Source organism: Mesoplodon mirus (genome assembly GCF_964341445.2).
Source record: "Mesoplodon mirus genome assembly, contig: HAP1_SCAFFOLD_631, whole genome shotgun sequence".
NCBI lineage: Eukaryota > Metazoa > Chordata > Mammalia > Artiodactyla > Ziphiidae > Mesoplodon > Mesoplodon mirus.
In genome coordinates, this window is record NW_028295395.1 from 177,107 (window position 1) to 197,079 (window position 19,973).

At 38.1% G+C, this 19,973-nt stretch overlaps 1 long non-coding RNA gene across 1 annotated transcript in view; it reads right to left on the minus strand.

Annotated features, from left to right (window-relative positions):
* Positions 1–336: 336 nt before the first annotated feature.
* Positions 337–19,973, minus strand: part of LOC309797490 — a 69,922-nt gene continuing 50,285 nt past the window's right edge. The window contains exons 2-3 of the long non-coding RNA XR_014292662.1: positions 10,313–10,435; positions 337–476 (exon numbers count right to left, since the gene is read on the minus strand). This is a non-coding gene — a long non-coding RNA (uncharacterized lncRNA). The remainder of the gene's footprint in view (positions 477–10,312; positions 10,436–19,973) is intronic.

Sequence of the window (19,973 nt, forward strand, 5' to 3'; positions counted from 1 at the left end):
AAAACTGGTGGTTAAGGAATCCTCAACAATAATAGACATGGAACTTGGTGAACCTTAACTTAATCTATTTTCCATCTATCCATTTAATTATTCTCTGGCACCTATTATCAAAATTATGTAGGCCAGCTGACAGAGATTTAGAAGTTGAACACAATAAATGAAGGAAAGAAGTTTTTCCCTGTTTCTTTTTGACTGGAGCTGTATTTGGGGGTATATTAGGGTTAATGACACAATGTCTATAATGTACCTTGAGCCTGGAAGGGAATCAGTTCAAAATTTTAAAGTCTACATATTTATGCTTAACTTACCTTCACCTCAGGGTGAGTCTTTCCTTGCCAACTCAGGAGGTATTTTGTAAATCGGCTGCTCTCAACAACTTAATGGTCATGATGGTCAAAGTCTGGAAGATATTTCTAATTATACAGAAGAACAGTAGTCTGAGGATTGTTCTTCATCCTCCCAGTGTCAAAGCAAAGCTATTCATGGAGAAAAAAACAGAAGCAGTCTGTACACTTCCTCTTCTCATGAAGGTCGTTCTCTAAAGCAGACTCATATCCAAAATAGCCAGCTCATCTGTCCTTCCAACAAATCCCAAATTATAGAGCCAATGATCAATAGTGTGGTGAGTAATTAATAGTTCTAATATATTTTGAAATATTGTTTTCAAACATTTGCACAGATCAGAGTTGAAAATAAATTTTTTTTCCTCAGTGTTATTCTCAAAACTCTTCTGATAAAATGTGGATTTAGTTTTGTTGTGGTATCAGAAGAACTAAGAATTTTAAAGTAAATTTCAACCATCTCCTCTATTTTCTTGCTGGGATTCTACTTCCTCTACTTTTGCTTTTGTAAGATAATATTTATTGAAAGTCTCCAAGACAGTGTTCAAACAGCCAGTTGTTGACCCTTCTGCCTTCTGCCCTGTGAACTGAACTCAATCTGCAGCCAATTGTACCATCCATGTAAGAATGAAGGCCAAAGGATAGTCAAATGTAGCAGATTCTAGGGTTGGTGAATTCTGGGGTTTATTTTCACCTTGGTCATTGTTATAGAAGTAGTAAAGAATAGTCATCAAATTTAATCTTTCAACATTCTTTATGTAGAAATCAGGAAAGCTTCCACAGGCTTCTGTAAGGTTCCATCAAGTTGAATAAACACAATATTATATAAGTAGTCATTTCATAGGGGACTAGCCACTTGGAGATTTAGGACAACATTGTTCTGATGTTCCATTTGAGAATAATAAAATCGTCCTTGCTTGAATAGTGTAGATTATGTTCATAGGAATATGAGTAAGTTATCTAATTCATTCAGTCACTCATGCATTCAATCAACACATATATTTGCATTCAACAAATACATTACATATTGATCTATTCTGATAACAGAAGATTCTTTCATTCCAAAAGGAGACTGAATTTTCATGACAAGCTTATATTTTTTTCTTTTGTCTGCTACTTTAGATTTTAGATAATCAGAGTTAACCTATAAAAAATATTGCAATTTTTTAAAATTTTATAATTTTCATGGGCTTAGAAGTCCTAAATTTTATTTCTATCAAAGAACTGCTTTTAATTTAACTTGACTGTCTTTTTTTTTTCTTTTTGCTTGTCACTGTAATGACACATCGGAGGGTTATTGTAGGTAAACACCACAAAAAACAAACTATTTCACTTTTGAGCTCATCAGTGTTTTTTCAGATCTTTAAATTACTGATAGTATTTTGTCATGTATTCATTGCAATAGCACATTAAATATTCATACACACAAAGTAGATACTTTGGTTTCAGATCTCCTCCCATTTGCTTGAGCTGTCAAATACAAATCTATGTACTAGTACATGTTTTTGAATGGTAGTAGCAAAATTTCTTCAAACTCTCTAGCATCAAGCCATGGCCAGAGGACAAATGTCACAGCATGACCATAAATACAATGTAAATAATGCTCATAAGAATATCTGTTTTGATATAAGAAGATTATGTTTCACAATCTGTTGACTCTGGCAATTCTCTCCTGCAATAAAAGACAATCCTCAAGATCTACCTCAAAGTATCCCTCAGTTATATCTGGAAGGTGTGAGAAATACTCATAGATATTGTAAAATTTTTCATCTTGGTTTCAACTCACCTCAGGTGCCAACTGTAAAACTGCTTTCTGATCATTCTCTGCTCTTTTTGGTTTGTAACTGGTACAATCAATTTATCACAGATGAAAATCCTTCCATTGTATAAATTCAAGAAGGTCAAAATATTGGCTTTAGGCCCAAAATAAAGAAAGAAACCTAATTCTTGAATAAAAAAATTAAGTAGGCACTGCAGAATGTTAGAAGAAAAATTGCTCATGGACCTCTGCTTTGCAACTTGTCTTTTGAGGGATTTGAAAGAAAAATGTAAATGGAGAATTAGCTACGCCAACAGGCCCAAGTGGCGATGACTATAAATGTTGATTGTTTTCTTGCAAAGGAAATGGAACTTGATGTTTAGAAAGCTTTGCCTTTCTATGGAAAAATCAATAAAAATCACTGTATTGTGTACTGCTTTGGTGAAAGGGGCTAAAATCTAGGTGAAATTAAAAGTGAATCAATTTTCTTTTACAAAATTGTGGATGACACTAAAAAGCAAAGTTCATCCTGTTCTTTAGTCAAGAGGTCTGGGGGAACTCTGGAGTATAAGGTTGTTCAAAAACATCTGCAATTGCCAGCAGCTAACTTATGGGAATAAAACCTTTTTTTGTACAAGTGATTAGATTTCTCTGGGCTTCAAAGAGACTTGCGGCATCTTAATTACTTGGAACATAACTACTCCAGTTAAAAACAAAAATTCAAGGTGAAAACACAGTAGAATTAAGCAGTATTATTTCAACCTTGAAATTGAAGTTTTATCTTATCACTGTATTACTCTGTAATGGAAAACTGAACTTGTGTTAATCAGTATTCCTGATTACAAATGGGGAAATTGTGGGGATTTTTCAGAGACTTACTTTTATTTTAAATGAAATGTCATGACCATGATTTAGATACAAATATTTTGCCGGGGATAAAAGGTTTTTAAAATTCCGATAAACACAAGCTAACTTCTGAGATTTATAACTTATTGAACTTTTTAATGCATAAAAACATTTAGGTTAATTCATTTCAATAAATGGTTGGATTGTTCTGCTGTCAATACTTCAGATGTGCCTGCCTGGGCTCTCTTTTCTATGAAGTGCATTTAGTGATTAGCTGAGTACATTTAAATACAGTTTGTCTTGAATAAGAAAAATCTGAAGATAAAGTAGCTGTAAACAAGTAACTAAAGCTATAACAATGCAAAGGAGAGACAAAAAGCTGAGAATTGAATAGATAGGAGAGTTGCAAGCTTTGAATATTGATTCAGGACTCAAGTTCACAGTAAGTGTATCTGCCTATCTTACTTGTTTGCTTCATAGTTTTAACCAGGCTGAAAACAAAACAAAATTTTTAAATGAATATCATTATCATTTTAGTGTATTTTAGTGCATTTAGCCCCCATGTCATTCTAGCAACCCTTGTTGAGTGATGATGACAACCCAGGCTCAGGGCAAAAGACAAAGGAGAGTTTCTAGACCATTTCAATACATACAAGACAAAATGGGAGACTTCCGGGTAAGATGGCGGAAGAGTAAGACGCGGAGATCACCTTCCTCCCCACGGATACACCAGAAATACAGCTACACGTGGAACAACTCCTACAGAACACCTACTGAACGCTGGCAGAAGACCCCAGACCTCCCAAAAGGCAAGAAACTCCCCACATACCTGGGTAGGGCAAAGCGGAGAGATTCCTGCACAGAGGATCGGTGCCGAGCGGCACTCACCAGCCCGAGAGGCTTGTCTGCTCGCCCGCCGGGGCACGCAGTGCTGGAAGCTGAGGCTCGGGCTTCGGTCAGAGCGCAGGGAGAGGACTGGGGCTGGTGGCGAGAACTCAGCCTGAAGGGGGCTAATGTGCCACAGCTAGCCGGGAGGGAGTCCGGGAAAACTCTGGAGCTGCCGAAGAGGCAAGAGACTTTTTCTTCCCTCTTGGTTTCCTGGTGCGCGAGGAGAGGGGATTAAGAGCGCTGCTTAAAGGGGCTCCACGGACGGGCGCGAGTCGCGACTGAAAGCGCGGAGCCCAGTGACAGGCGCGGGACGCTGGGGCTGCTGCTGCCGCCGCCAAGAAGCCTGTGTACGAGCGCAGGTCACTGCCCACACCGCCCTTCCGGGAGCCTGTGCAGCCCGCCACTGCCGGGGTCCTGGGATCCAGGGGCGGCTTCCCTGGGAGAACGCACGGCGCACCTCGGGCTGGTGCAACGTCACGCCGACCTCTGCCGCTGCAGGCTTGCCCCGCACTCCGTGCCCCTCCCTCCCTCCTGGCCTGAGTGAGCCAGAGTCCCCGAAGAGGCTGCTCCTTTAACCCTGTCCTATCTGAGCGAAGAACAGACGCCCTCCGGCGACCTACACGCAGAGGCGGGGCCAAATCCAAAGCTGAGACCTAGGAGCTGTGAGAACAAAGAAGAGAAAGGGAAACCTCTCCCAGCAGCCTCAGAAGCAGCGGATTAAAGCTCCACAATCAACTTGATGTACCCTGCATCTGTGGAATACATGAATAGACAACACATCATCCCAAATTGAGGAGCCCGGAGTCAGTGCTGTGCCTCTGAGGTGGGAGAGCCAACTTCAGGACACTGGTCCACAAGAGACCTCCCAGCTCCACATAATATCAAACGGTGAAAATCTTCCAGAGATCTCCATCTCAACACCAGCACCCAGTTTCACTCAACGACCAGCAGGCTACAGTGCTGGACACCCTAAGCCAAACAACTAGCAAGACAGGAACACAACGCCACCCATTAGCAGAGAGGTGGCCTAAAATCATAAAAAGTCCACAGACACCCCAAAACACACCACCAGACGTGGACCTGCCCACCAGAAAGACAAGATCCAGCCTCATCCACCAGAACACAGGCACTAGTCCCCTCCACCAGGAAGCCTACACAACCCACTAAACCAACCTTAGCCACTGGGGACAGACACCAAAAACAACAGGAACTACGAACCTGCAGCCTGCAAAAAGGAGACCCCAAACACAGTAAGATAAGCAAAATGAGAAGACAGAAAAACACACAGCAGGAGAAGGAGCAAGATAAAAACCCACCAGACCTAACAAATGAAGAGGTAATAGGCACTCTACCTGAAAAAGAATTCAGAATAATGATGGTAAAGATGATCCAAGATTCTATTTCCCAGATACAAAATCTTGGAAATAGAATAGACAAAATGCAAGAAACAGTTAACAAGGACCTAGAAGAACTAAAGATGAATCAAGCATCGATTAAAAACACAATACATGAAATAAAAAATACTCTAGATGGGATCAATAGCAGAATAACTGAGGCAGAAGAACGGATAAGTGAGGTGGAAGATAAAATAGTGGAAATAACTGCTGCAGAGCAAAATAAAGAAAAAAGAATGAAACGAACAGAGGACAGTCTCAGAGACCTCTGGGACAACATTAAACGCACCAACATTCGAATTATAGGGGTTCCAGAAGAAGAAGAGAAAAAGAAAGGGACTGAGAAAATATTTGAAGAAATTATAGTTGAAAACTTCCCTAATATGGGAAAGGAAATAGTTAATCAAGTCCAGGAGGCACAGAGAGTCCCATACAGAATAAATCCAAGGAGAAATACGCCAAGACACATATTAATCAAACTGTCAAAAATTAAACACAAAGAAATCATATTAAAAGCAGCAAGGCAAAAACAACAAATAACACACAAGGGAATCCCCATCAGGATAACAGCTGATCTCTCAGCAGAAACTCTACAAGCCAGAAGGGAGTGGCAGGACATACTTAAAGTGATGAAGGAGAAAAACCTGCAACCAAGATTACTCTACCCAGCAAGGATCTCATTCAGATTTGATGGAGAAATTAAAACGTTTACAGACAAGCAAAAGCTGAGAGAGTTCAGCACCACCAAACCAGCTTTACAACAAATGCTAAAGGAACTTCTCTAGGCAAGAAACACAACAGAAGTAAAAGACCTACAATAATGAACCCAAAACAATTAAGAAAATGGGAATAGGAACATACATATCGATAATTACCTTAAATGTAAATGGACTAAATGCTCCCACCAAAAGACACAGATTGGCTGAATGGATACAAAAACAAGACCCATCTATATGCTGTCTACAAGAGACCCACTTCAGACCAAGAGACACATACAGACTGAAAGTAAGGGGATGGAAAAAGATATTCCATGCAAATGGAAACCAAAAGAAAGCTGGAGTAGCAATTCTCATATCAGACAAAATAGACTTTAAAATAAGGACTACTAGAAGAGACAAAGAAGGACACTACATAATGATCAAGGGATCGATCCAAGAAGAAGATATAACAATTGTAAATATTTATGCACCCAACATAGGAGCACCTCAATACATAAGGCAAATACTAACAGCCATAAAAGGAGAAATCGACAGTAACACACTCATAGTAGGGGACTTTAACACCCCACTTTCACCAATGGACAGATCATCCAAAATGAAAATAAATAAGGAAACACAAGCTTTAAATGATACATTAAACAAGATGGACTTAATTGATATTTATAGGACATTCCATCCCAAAACAACAGAATACACATTTTTCTCAAGTGCTCATGGAACATTCTCCAGGATAGATCATATCTTGGGTCACAAATCAAGCCTTGGTAAATTTAAGAAAATTGAAATTGTATCAAGTATCTTTTCCGACCACAATGCTATGAGACTAGATATCAATTACAGGAAAAGATCTGTAAAAAATACAAACACATGGAGGCTAAACAATACACTACTTAATAACGAAGTGATCACTGAAGAAATCAAAGAGGAAATTAAAAAATACCTAGAAACAAATGACAATGGAGACACGACGACCCAAAACCTATGGGATGCAGCAAAAGCAGTTCTAAGAGGGAAGTTTATAGCAATACAATCCCACCTTAAGAAACAGGAAACATCTCGAATAAACAACCTAACCTTGCACCTAAAGCAATTAGAGAAAGAAGAACAAAAACATCCCAAAGTTAGCAGAAGGAAAGAAATCATAAAAATCAGATCAGAAATAAATGAAAAAGAAATGAAGGAAACGATAGCAAAGATCAATAAAACTAAAAGCTGGTTCTTTGAGAAGATAAACAAAATTGATAAACCATTAGCCAGACTCATCAAGAAAAAAAGGGAGAAGACTCAAATCAATAGAATTAGAAATGAAAAAGGAGAAGTAACAACTGACACTACAGAAATACAAAAGATCATGAGAGATTACTATAAGCAACTCTATGCCAATAAAATGGACAACCTGGAAGAAATGGACAAATTCTTAGAAATGCACAACCTGCCAAGACTGAATCAGGAAGAAATAGAAAATATGAACAGACCAATCACAAGCACTGAAATTGAAACTGTGATAAAAAATCTTCCAACAAACAAAAGCCCAGGACCAGATGGCTTCACAGGCGAATTCTATCAAGCATTTAGAGAAGAGCTAACACCTGTCCTTCTGAAACTCTTCCAAAATATAGCAGAGGGAGGAACACTCCCAAACTCATTCTACGAGGCCACCATCACCTTGATACCAAAACCAGGCAAGGATGTCACAAAGAAAGAAAACTACAGGCCAATATCACTGATGAACATAGATGCAAAAATCCTCAACAAAATCCTAGCAAACAGAATCCAACAGCACATTAAAAGGATCATACACCATGATCAAGTGGGGTTTATTCCAGGAATGCAAGGATTCTTCAATATACGCAAATCAATCAACGTGATACACCATATTAACAAACTGAAGGAGAAAAACCATATGATCATCTCAATAGATGCAGAGAAAGCTTTCGACAAAATTCAACACCCATTTATGATAAAAACCCTGCAGAAAGTAGGCATAGAGGGAACTTTCCTCAACATAATAAAGGCCATATATGACAAACCCACAGCCAGCATCGTCCTCAATGGTGAAAAACTGAAACCATTTCCACTAAGATCAGGAACTAGACAAGGTTGCCCACTTTCACCACTCTTATTCAACCTAGTTTTGGAAGTTTTAGCCACAGCAATCAGAGAAGAAAAGGAAATAAAAGGAATCCAAATTGGAAAAGAAGAAGTAAAGCTGTCACTGTTTGCAGATGACATGATACTATACATAGAGAATCCTAAAGATGCTACCAGAAAACTACTAGAGTTAATCAATGAATTTGGTCAAGTTGCAGGATACAAAATTAATGCACAGAAATCTCTGGCATTCCTATATACTGATGATGAAAAATCTGAAAGAGAAATCAAGGAAACACTCCCATTTACCATTGCAACAAAAAGAATAAAATATCTAGGAATAAACCTACCTAAGGAGACAAAAGACCTGTATGCAGAAAATTATAAGACACTGATGAAAGAAATTAAAGATGATACAAATAGATGGAGAGATGTACCATGTTCTTGGATTGGAAGAATCAACATTGTGAAAATGACTCTACTACCCAAAGCAATCTACAGGTTCAATGCAATCCCTATCAAACTACCACTGGCATTTTTCACAGAACTAGAACAAAAAATTTCACAATTTGTATGGAAACACAAAAGACCCCGAATAGCCAAAGCAATCTTGAGAACGAAAAATGGAGCTGGAGGAATCAGGCTCCCTGACTTCAGACTATACTACAAAGCTACAGTAATCAAGACAGTATGGTACTGGCACAAAAACAGAAAGATAGATCAATGGAACAGGATAGAAAGCCCAGAGTTAAACCCACGGACATATGGTCACCTTATCTTTGATAAAGGAGGCAGGAATGTACAGTGGAGAAAGGACAGTCTCTTCAATAAGTGGTGCTGGGAAAACTGGATAGGGACATGTAAAAGTATGAGATTAGATCATTCCCTAACACCATACACAAAAATAAGCTCAAAATGGATTAAAGACCTAAATGTAAGGCCAGACACTATCAAACTCTTAGAGGAAAACATAGGCAGAACACTCTATGACATAAATCACAGCAAGATCCTTTTTGACCCACCTCCTAGAGAAATGGAAATAAAGACAAAAATAAACACATGGGACCTAATGAAACTTAAAAGCTTTTGCACAGCAAAGGAAACCGTAAACAAGACCAAAAGACAACCCTCAGAATGGGAGAAAATATTTGCAAATGAAGCAACTGACAAAGGATTAATCTCCAAAATTTATAAGCAGCTCATGCAGCTCAATAACAAAAAAACAAACAACCCAATCCAAAAATGGGCAGAAGACCTAAATAGACATTTCTCCACAGAAGATATACAGACTGCCAACAAACACATGAAAGGATGCTCAACATCTTTACTCATTAGAGAAATGCAAATCAAAACTACAATGAGATATCATCTCACACCAGTCAGAATGGCCATCATCAAAAAATCTAGAAACAATAAATGCTGGAGAGGGTGTGGAAAAAAGGGAACCCTCTTGCACTGCTGGTGGGAATGTGAATTGGTACAGCCGCTATGGAGAACGGTATGGAGGTTCCTTAAAAAACTACAAATAGAACTACCATATGACCCAGCAATCCCACTACTGGGCATATACCCTGAGAAAACCATAATTCAAAAAGAGACATGTACCAAAATGTTCATAGCAGCCCTATTTACAATAGCCCGGAGATGGAAACAACCTAAGTGTCCATCATCGGATGAATGGATAAAGAAGATGTGGCACATATATACAATGGAATATTACTCAGCCATAAAAAGAAATGAAATTGAGCTATTTGTAATGAGGTGGATAGACCTAGAGTCTGTCATACAGAGTGAAGTAAGTCAGAAAGAGAAAGACAAATACTGTATGCTAACACATATATATGGAATTTAAGAAAAAAAAATGTCATGAAGAACATAGGGGTAAGACAGGAATAAAGACACAGACCTACTAGAGAATGGACTTGAGGATATGGGGAGGGGGAAGGGTAAGCTGTGACAAAGTGAAAGAGCGGCATGGACATATATACAATACCAAACGTGAGGTAAATAGCTAGTGGGAAGCCGCCGCATAGCACAGGGAGATCAGCTTGGTACTTTGTGACCGCCTGGAGGGGTGGGATAGGGAGGGTGGGAGGGAGACGCAAAAGGGAGGGGATATGGAAACATATGTATATGTATAACTGATTAAATTTGTTATAAAGCAAAAAAATAAAATAAAATTAAAAAAAAAAAAAAAAAAAAAAAAAGACAAAATGGGTTCCATATCTCTAAATTCCACACCAGTTTTACAGCTTGTAAGGCTCTAGTTCAGACCTGAGTTTTTTTCATATTACTCTGTGGCAGAAAACATTCACAGTTTGGTACAGTTCCAAGGCAGCTTAGGTGGCTCAGGTTTTACAGAGTCCATTTCAAGGTGCTTCATGCTTCTGATTTAACCTGAAGAATAAAACAGAAAGTGGAATTTGGCTCAAAGTAAGACCTATAGTTGTGTTCTCCAAAATTCTCCAGTGTAAGACCTGAGCTAGAGTTGACACAGACTGGAACCCATTTCTTCTGTGCAAGTTCTGAGATCCCCATTTCCTGAGAGCACCAGCAACTAAAGAACCAGAGTAGCTCCTGAGATTTTGTGCTAATGGCCATAAGAAGGCCCGGGATACATAGCTGCACCTGTGAGACTTCTCCTGTTATAAACCTCTGTTGTTTTTCATATCCTCTGGCTAAGTACTCAGCATTTATAAATATCATTAAATTTCATTGATTTCAGTTGAATTAGAGAAAAATTTATACAAACTGGAGACATTAGAGCATGAGAAGTACAAGAGTAATGCACCAAGGACCAAAGTTCCTGAGGATGAAAAATAGAATTATTGTAAATCTTTGAATGCTGAAGACAAAGGAAAATAGGTTTAAAACAAATTGTGATCTGCTTTAGCATTTTTTAAATGATTTTTATCCAGTATGTTAATTATTTCTGAAATAAAAATAAGTAAAAATAATTCTTACATATTGGAATAGTGTTGAAAAAGCATTCAGATGTTCCATCCTCCCTTTGTTTATAGACAAAATGTATAAAGCTCTAAAGTGCTGACAAAAGGATTTTAGGGGGCTCAGTGCTCTGAATGAGATTCTACTCAAAAGCAGTCTCCTTTTTGGCAGGAGCCCTACTTCCAAAGATAAAAGGTCATGTTTTTTTCTCCTGAAAATTCTTTATTCTATTCTGACTTTTTACCCTGTTGCTCATCTCCCTGGTTAGCTATTTTGGGTTAGTTATGCAGCTTAATTTTATCATGCTTAGCACAGTCAGAGATCGGGCTAATATGTTTTTCACCTTTTGGACATTTACCGCAAAATGTTCTAGATCCTACAAATTGCAGAATTCCTCTGACAACTGTACACACAAGAAGCATCTTTTAACATGTCTTTGTCTTTAAACTTCCTTATAAATATTAGAGAGTGAAAACACATGTATTGGGAAATCTATTGTTCTCTATGACATAATTAGCTCTCAGTTTCCTGGCATGTTGTTAAATATGCTTTGGATAACACAGGTGTATACACACACACACACAGAATAACCTTTTCTCCTGGTAAAAGAAAAAAACAAAAAACAAAAGGAAAAACCCTCTCAAGACCAGCAATCCCACTACTGGGCATATACCCTGAGAAAACCATCATTCAAAAAGAATCATGTACCAAAATGTTCATTGCAGCTCTATTTACAATAGCCAGGACATGGAAGCAACCTACGTGTCCATCAACAGATGAATGGATAAAGAAGATGTGGCACATATATACAATGGAATATTACTCAGCCATAAAAAGAAATGAAATTGAGTTATTTGTAGTGAAGTGGATGGACTTAGAGTCTGTCATACAGAGTGAAGTAAGTCAGAAAGAGAGAAACAAATACCATATGCTAACACATATATATGGAATCTAAGGAAAAAAAAAAAAGGTCATGAAGAACCTAGGGGTAAGACAGGAATAAAGACACAGACCTACTAGAGAATGGGCTTGAGGATATGGGGAGGGGGAAGGGTAAGCTGTGACAAAGTGAGAGAGTGGCATGGACATATATACACTACCAAACATAAAATAGGTAGCTAGTGGGAAGCAGCCCCATAGCACAGGGAGATAAGCTCGGTGGTTTGTGACCACCTAGAGGGGTGGGATAGGGAGGGTGGGAGGGAGGGAGATGCAAGAGGGAAGAGATATGGGAACATATGTATATGTATAACTGATTCACTTTGTTATAAAGCAGAAACTGACACACCATTGTAAAGCAATTATACTCCAATAAAGATGTTTAAAAAAATGACTGAAAGTATAATAATGTTTTTAATATGCTACATTATATCTGTTAGATGACTCAACTTGCCCTAAAATTTTTTCTATATAATAGACACAGATATTGACATAATTAGTTGCTTTGGCAAATGCATAGATATCTGAGTTGTTGAATTTTTGTTTTTTATGTTTGTGATGTGTTTGGTGCTTTGGTGTGTGTGTTCTCTCTCCCCACTGAATATACATCTTATGTTTCTTAACTGTTTCTACTTATGTATATCATCATTTTTCAGGCAGTTTCATGCCAATGTAACTCCCCAGAAACAATCAACTTAGCATAGACAAAGATGCACATGAATTCTTAAACTGAAATTTTTAAAACTTATTCTAGCTAATTCAAGTTGGGTAGAAAGTTCAACATTACTGTATTTCTTAAACACAAATTTGTTTCAATAATTATACTACAAAAGAAAATATGGAAAAGAGGGAAAAAATTAAAATAGCTAATATTCCACCCCATCACTGTTGACATTTTTTGGTGTGTTTTCTTCCAGCCGTTGCATTCTAAAACGAACAGTTTTCTTTATCACCTTATCTGCAACTATTATGTGCACACAATAGATAGAAGAGCAAGAATCCCCACTTGTACAGGAAGCTCGAGGTCTCCCAGCAGAAGTTTTGGTGCCCTGTATGTAAACTGTCCCTTATCTCTGAACCATCTTTAACCAGAACTGGTGACCATTATGGTCTCTGGTCACATACAATGTCATACCTTTTCTAGTCTTGCCCTGTTAAGTGTTCAGTTGGAAAAAAAAAATTACAACAAAAACTATCCTTGATGCCGTCATTGAATTGCGGTATTAAGCTACCTCTAAAACCTGAATTCTCCAGTCCTATTAGTCATATGTGAACCAATAAAATAAATTTCCTTTTATTATTTAAGCCCTGTTAATCTGATTCTCTATGCTCCTCCAATGTGTCTACCTTAATGAGCAATTAATCTGATAAACTGCTCCGTGGCATGCTATTTATTGAAAAGCTATGTGCCTCATGTTATTTATGAGGAAGCCTAATGTGCCTGGTCCTCCTAAGGTGAAGATGTGCATTTTCAAGGAGGCCTTCCAGTGCTGGTGGCTTTTCTAAAGCCAATCAGGAAAAAGGTTCCCTGCAGGATATTCCTGAACACATTAGCAGTATTTCTAGGGTGTTAAACCCTGTGCAAAGATCCTGTGGTACTTCTCAAAGTCCTGATTTTACCTAGATGAGAATTTAATATTAATAGAGTTGTATGTACATGCCAGTAAAAACACAAGTGTTAGGGGGATCAGGGTGTAATACAAAAGGCTGTGAAGTCAAAATCAAACACAACTGCATTCGAATCTGGCTTTAGGATATTCAAACTTTGGGATTGCAGAAGAGTTACAGCCTCAATTTCCCACATATGAAAAGAAGCAGCAGCATTATGACAAGAGATAATGCTTATTGAATGCTTCCCATGTTCCAGGCATGCTCTTTAGTACTGTGCATATTTTAACTCAGCTACTCCTTATAATAAATTTGAGAAGTAAACATTATCTCCCCATTGTACAGATGATGACATTTAGACACAGAGGATTAAATAGCCTGCCCCAGGTCACAAAGCTAGCAAGTGAAGAGGCAAGGATTTGAACCCAGGCAGTCTGATTCCAACATCTGGGTTCTTAACCTCTACCCTACACTGCTTTGTGAGACTTTTGTGAGAATAAATGATATAACGTACATAAGCTATCTAGAAATGTGCAAAGCATAAAAAGAGAAAACTTTACTTGAAAGTGTAACTAACTGGACTTATGACTTAGAGGAAAAGACAATAAAAAGTTGTTCTATTTTTTTTAAGATGCAAAGAACATTTACCTAAACTTTACTACATTTCTCTGGAGGTGAAATTGTTCTTCCTTCTTAGAGTACTTTAATTCTGTTCCAAATCAGTTTCATGTTTTATTTTCCAGGTTATTCTATTAAGAGTTTTAAAGGTAAAATGAGAGGTAAGTTCAATCGTTGGAAATAGTATAGCTGAAATATACATATTTTAGCATTGTTTTTCCACAAAATTTACAAAGGCAAGGATTATTATGCCTTTTTTGTCATTTATATTCTTAATCAACAATGTTTATTCATTCAGTAAACATTTTTTTCATTAGATGAATCAACATAAGCACTTACCATTTACCAGACAGTACAAAGCCCCGAGAACACACTTTATTTGTATTTCATCACTATGGGGACATTTGTATTTCTTACTTCCTGGGATCTTCATTTTCCTTGGGGCATGATTCCCTCAGTTTAGTTTGGGAAAACTATGTCCTACTCCTCACTGTTAGCTTATGAGCTTCAGGACAACTTGGTATCATTTCCTGGCTTCCTTCACATGGCATCCCTCTGGCTACAATGACTGTTTAGAGATTGGTAGATAAATTAATCCTACCAATCAAACTGATTCTCAGGAGTTTGCTAAGAGTTTTGGGACAAAGACATTGTTTCTCTTACACTAGGTGGTATCATGTGAATATGAAGTCCTCAACGCTTCCAGAAAAAAAAATTCTATCTTGAGGACAGTTCACCTTAGAATGAAACCATCCCAATACATGCCAGTGTATTGAGTGTTCAGATGGAAAAAAGAGTTATAACAAGAAAAATACTTGATGCTATCAATGAATTTCTGTATTAAGCCACCCCTGGAAATCCATCCACCAGTCCTTTCAGCTGTATGTGAACCAATAAATTCCTTTTTATTATTTAAGCCAGTTGAATTTGGATTTTATTACTTAGAAATAATAGATTTCTGATCGCTATAACTTCCTAAAGTGAATGTGATCTAAAGTTTTTGTCTTTTATAGCCATGAGAATGCACTAGCATGGTGAGTTGCTGTTAGTACCAGGTGTCCGTGCCATATATTTTAAGCTCCCTGGAGCTTATTGCTACACAGCTACTTCTCCACAAAAGGTCTGTTACTTAGCTGATTTGCCAACATTTTTGGTTTAGGCGGGGTTTTTTTTTTTCTTTGTTTTACTTTGTTTTATTGTGTTTGTTTTATTATGTTGTTGTTTTATGGTATGACTGCCCAGAAAGAATTCAAGAACTGGACAAATGTCTAAGTATTTTTATAACTTGTTGTAGTGGTTCAACCAGAAATAACATTTTTTTTTTTTTTTTTTCCTTTTTGCGGTATGCGGGCCTCTCACTGTTGTGGCCTCTCCCGTTGCGGAGCACAGGCTCCGGATGCGCAGGCCCAGCGGCCATGGCTCACGGGCCCAGCCGCTCCGCGGCATATGGGATCCTCCCAGACCGGGGCACGAACCCGTATCCCCTGCATCGGCAGGCGGACTCTCAACCACTGCGCCACCAGGGAGGCCCAGAAATAACATTTTTGATAGCTAGAGACTGAATAATAAGAAGTCTCTAGACAGATGTCTTTGAAGATATATTTAAAAATATGGCACTATATCTGCTATTGTCAAAATATCCTACAAAACACTGGGTATATGAGGAAGAACAGTAAGCAGAGTGAGGGGAGAATTATTTCTCTAATTCTATTCATCTTTCCTCCTCCTCACTTGCTCTACCCACCTTCACTAAACCTCTTGGTCTTCCTCAATATGCCAGGCATGTTCCCGCTCCTGGATTTTTGCAGTGACTCTTCCTTCTATCTGTTAGACAGCTGGATTGCTGATGCTCTTAATTTTTGTTCCTCTGGATATTCACATAATCGTCTCCCTGACGTTTTTTAAACCTTTATTCAAATATCTCTTTTCTGTGAAGTTTCCCCTGACATCCACTTAAAATTGTAAACACTCCCCTACAAGTCAGCGAGTTCTACTTGTTCCATGCTTTAAATTCTCTATAGCTTTTGTCCCCATTAAACACACTATATGCTATATTACTTTGTCTGTCTGCACCCACTAGAATGTAACCTTCATGAGGGCAAAGTTCTTTTGTTTTTTTCACAGCTGTGTCCCCAGTGCCTACAAGAGTCCCTGGCACTTATTGACTGATAAGTACAGGTTTGCTAAATGTAAAAATCTGACCTTGTACTAAAACTAAATCATTTTGTATTTCTAGAAGTCTCACTCCAAGAAAGCCTCTAAGAAGAATAAAAATTAAGAAGATAGATTTAGTTATATGTGAAAAAATGAAAATAGTTAAGACTGAGAGACACTGTGATTGAACTATGAAACACTAGAACAAGGAAACATACCTGGAAGTTTGAAAAAAACAAACTTGCATTATGTGGCATGGGTAGGAATCAAGACTTTAGACAGTAAAGTGTAACATATTGTGAGAAAATGTCTGAAAGGTGTAACTCCTGTGTGAATAAAGGCCAGATTAATTGGGGAACGCCTGAAAGTTTGCATCTGCCTCAAGTCTTTCCCATGGTGAACCAGGAGCCCTCAAGGAGAAACGATTGCACAACACCTGCTCCATAGATGGGTAGAGAAGAAGTGACATTTGGATTAACCCCACTCTTATAAATAAAATTACAGGACTGGATTCAAAGGGAAGTTTCCAATTTCTGTCTTCAGAAGAGAGTCAAGAAGCCACCAGCAAGGCAATAAGTCTGTAAGAACGTTGTAAATGTCTGGTAACCTTCATCACATTCCCACATTTGTTATTTTTATCTCTTCAATATTTTTACCAGAGGAATTAGCAGTAAAATCCTTAAAACAAAAGAAGTCTGTGTGATTCTGTAAAAGGTAAGTAAATAAAGGGTCAAAACTGGCCAGACTTCACAAGCTTCTGCCTTCCTTCTTGGTAGATAACAAAACCCCAGAAGATAGAGTGGCGACAGCAGTACTGAAAAGACAGGAAAATGGACTAAGAGGAATCTTGCCAGCTTGCAGCAAGAAAGAAGAGTCCAGTATGAGATGGGCTCTGTGGAGGTTCTGTAGAAAACTTCAGGCTTCCCAACACTGAAAATTTCATCACCTTTAAAAGATAAAGAGTCTATAAATAAACGAGTTCAAAACCATTTTAAATATATTCGTGGTGTAACTAAATTATAAAAGATCATTTTAAGCAAATGAGGAATGCTTGGGATTCTTTTTGGAGTGTGAATTGTGCCAAGCATCTCTAAGAGCCTCAAATATACCTTGATGAGCATCAGAGACCAAATCATAGACTGGCTAGATGATTAACTTGTTTTACAGAGTATGACACATGTGACCTTCTATGATTATGTTGAATAACTGCTTTTAAATGGATATGCCCATGAAAATCTAGCCTAGTAGATCCCTTGGTAGAAGGAAGTATTTTGAAAAAAGACAGAATATCAAATGCATTTTATAATGAAGTCAAATGTTGCATCTTGCCTCAGAAAATATTCAGAAAAATATGCCACACCAAAATGTCTACAAATGTCATCACTTCCTCTTGCCAAATTTACTGAATACATAAATAATGATGTAATGCTATGCAATTGTTTTTGACCTATGCCTTCATATTTAATAAGTGCACAGTATTTAATTATAGGATAACCTCACAAAAACCTCCATTAATATTTCCATTTCTCTCCGAATAATAGATGAATGATTTTGAGTCTCTTGACGGTACACGACTCACTTGTGTTCTATCTCCTGGCACTTGCATCTTGATAGTACATTGTGGATGACCAACAGCCTTCAGGTCAAAACTTTGTTCCCATCAAAGCTTACCAGTAAACAACTCTGTCTACTGACTTCTTAGATGAAAAATACCAAAGAAAACTAAGATAGCAAGAAACGAGGTGAGTAAAGATCTTGCTCAGATCTGTTGTTTCATTTTGGAATAAGTCCTCCATGAAGTGATGAGATGTCCCGGATGGCTGGCCAGACACACTCCTTGAATGATGAGACAGGTCCCCAACAATAGGGAAGTGTTCTATCAATCCCTGAGTGCTGTAACAATATACACGTGCAAACATTCCATCCCCAAGAGAGAATTTCTGGTAAAATAATTTGGCTCACTCTCCCAATTCAAACAACTGCAGATACATTCCAATGTGTCATTTTCAATAAAGACAGGTGGACTGCTGATTCTTCATACCGGAGCTCTACTCTGTGCTGTGAATACAATGTAAACTGCAGTTTAGCCATACATGTATATAAAGTATTTATTGTGACATAAATCAGAGCCTCTTAAATGGGTTTTATACCAAGCATTCTATTTTCTGCACCTTTCACAGAGTTATAGAGTAGTCCATCTTTTTCCCTAGAGTATTAAAACTTTAGTTGGCTACCATCATGTATGTTACAAACTTTCTCACTAGCAGCTGAATTAAGCAGCAGAATTAATACACAGATAAACTGTACTGTGTTCACAACTCCAAGCCTAAATGATTCACTGTATTCTTTTTATGTTTGCCATTTCATGTGGCACCACTTGTACACCCATCTTCATGTTCTTACTGTAACAACCCTATGCTTTTGGAGAAAGCTTCTAGAGAGCCAAGCAGGTATAGACAGAAGTACAGAGGAGTTATGTGAGAAGCATGCAGAACAGATGGTTCTGAAGCTATGATGCCTTCATTTCTGGTTATTAATCAAACTATTGGTGCCAGGTTTCTCTTCTGTGTGGTCAATTCTGCATTAACCTTACCAGTGAATAAAGATTATTAGCTGTACAACACAAAATGGATTATAATCTTGACCCCTTGGTTTGGATTAAAGAGTTTATTGCTGGACTAAAAGAAATAATTCTGCCAGAGAGGGGCTTTGGTTCCAGGACCCATCTTCTGAGGTAAATAATTATTTGCAAGCCTACGTGTATGTGATAGAAGATGACTGGCATAAAAATGGTCTAATTTTTTAGAAAATCTGTAAATATTTGTTCCAGTTTTAAAACCAAAGTACTGTCTTCAGGTTCTACACACCACTGTGAGTTCCTAAACATGCTCACATATACACTCAAGTTCTCATTCCTGTATTCTAGCCCTTAGGAAATATCTGGAGGTCCTTACTAGACCTTACCATGAACTCTCAGTATAAATTTGAGGACTGTGATGAAGAAATTCTACTTGCAATATGTAGTTTATATAAACAGCTTATTGAGAGGTCTTAATGGATATAAATATGATTTTTTCTCAATCAGTGCTATTAGTCATGCCGTATTAAATTGCAATGCCTCAACCCCTAATGAGAGTAGGACAGTCCTCGAATCTCTGGATGTTTTTGACAATTAAAACACGGTTCAAGTTAGTTTAAAACTTCATTCATGTATCTTTGTAGAGTTTTGTAGAACTCTTCCTCTCCCCAGAGAGGCTGAGCTTCCAGGCATGAGGAATGTGAGTGGAGCTAGAAGCATTCATTTTATTTTACACACCTCCCTTCCACTTCCATTTTGGACGTTGGGTTAGGGGAGAAAGATGAGGGGAAGAGGGCAAACATCTTGTTTTGCAACAGGGCAAGAGTGTTGTTTTTTCTTTGGCTAGCATTGTGCCTTCTGTATCATCACTGCCTGAATGTGGACCTTCGTGGGCAGCAAATGTGCTCTTTGGGCAGCCCATGGAGTTTCCTCAATACTGGGCTCGGATTCAGGCTCAAGTTCAACTCTTCAGCTCCTAAACAAGAGTATATGGGCTCTCCACATCCAATATGCAAGTGACCTATCTTAAGTGAGATACCAGCAATGCTACTTTAGCTCAGTTTACCTTCCATGGTTCCAGACTCAAAGGAA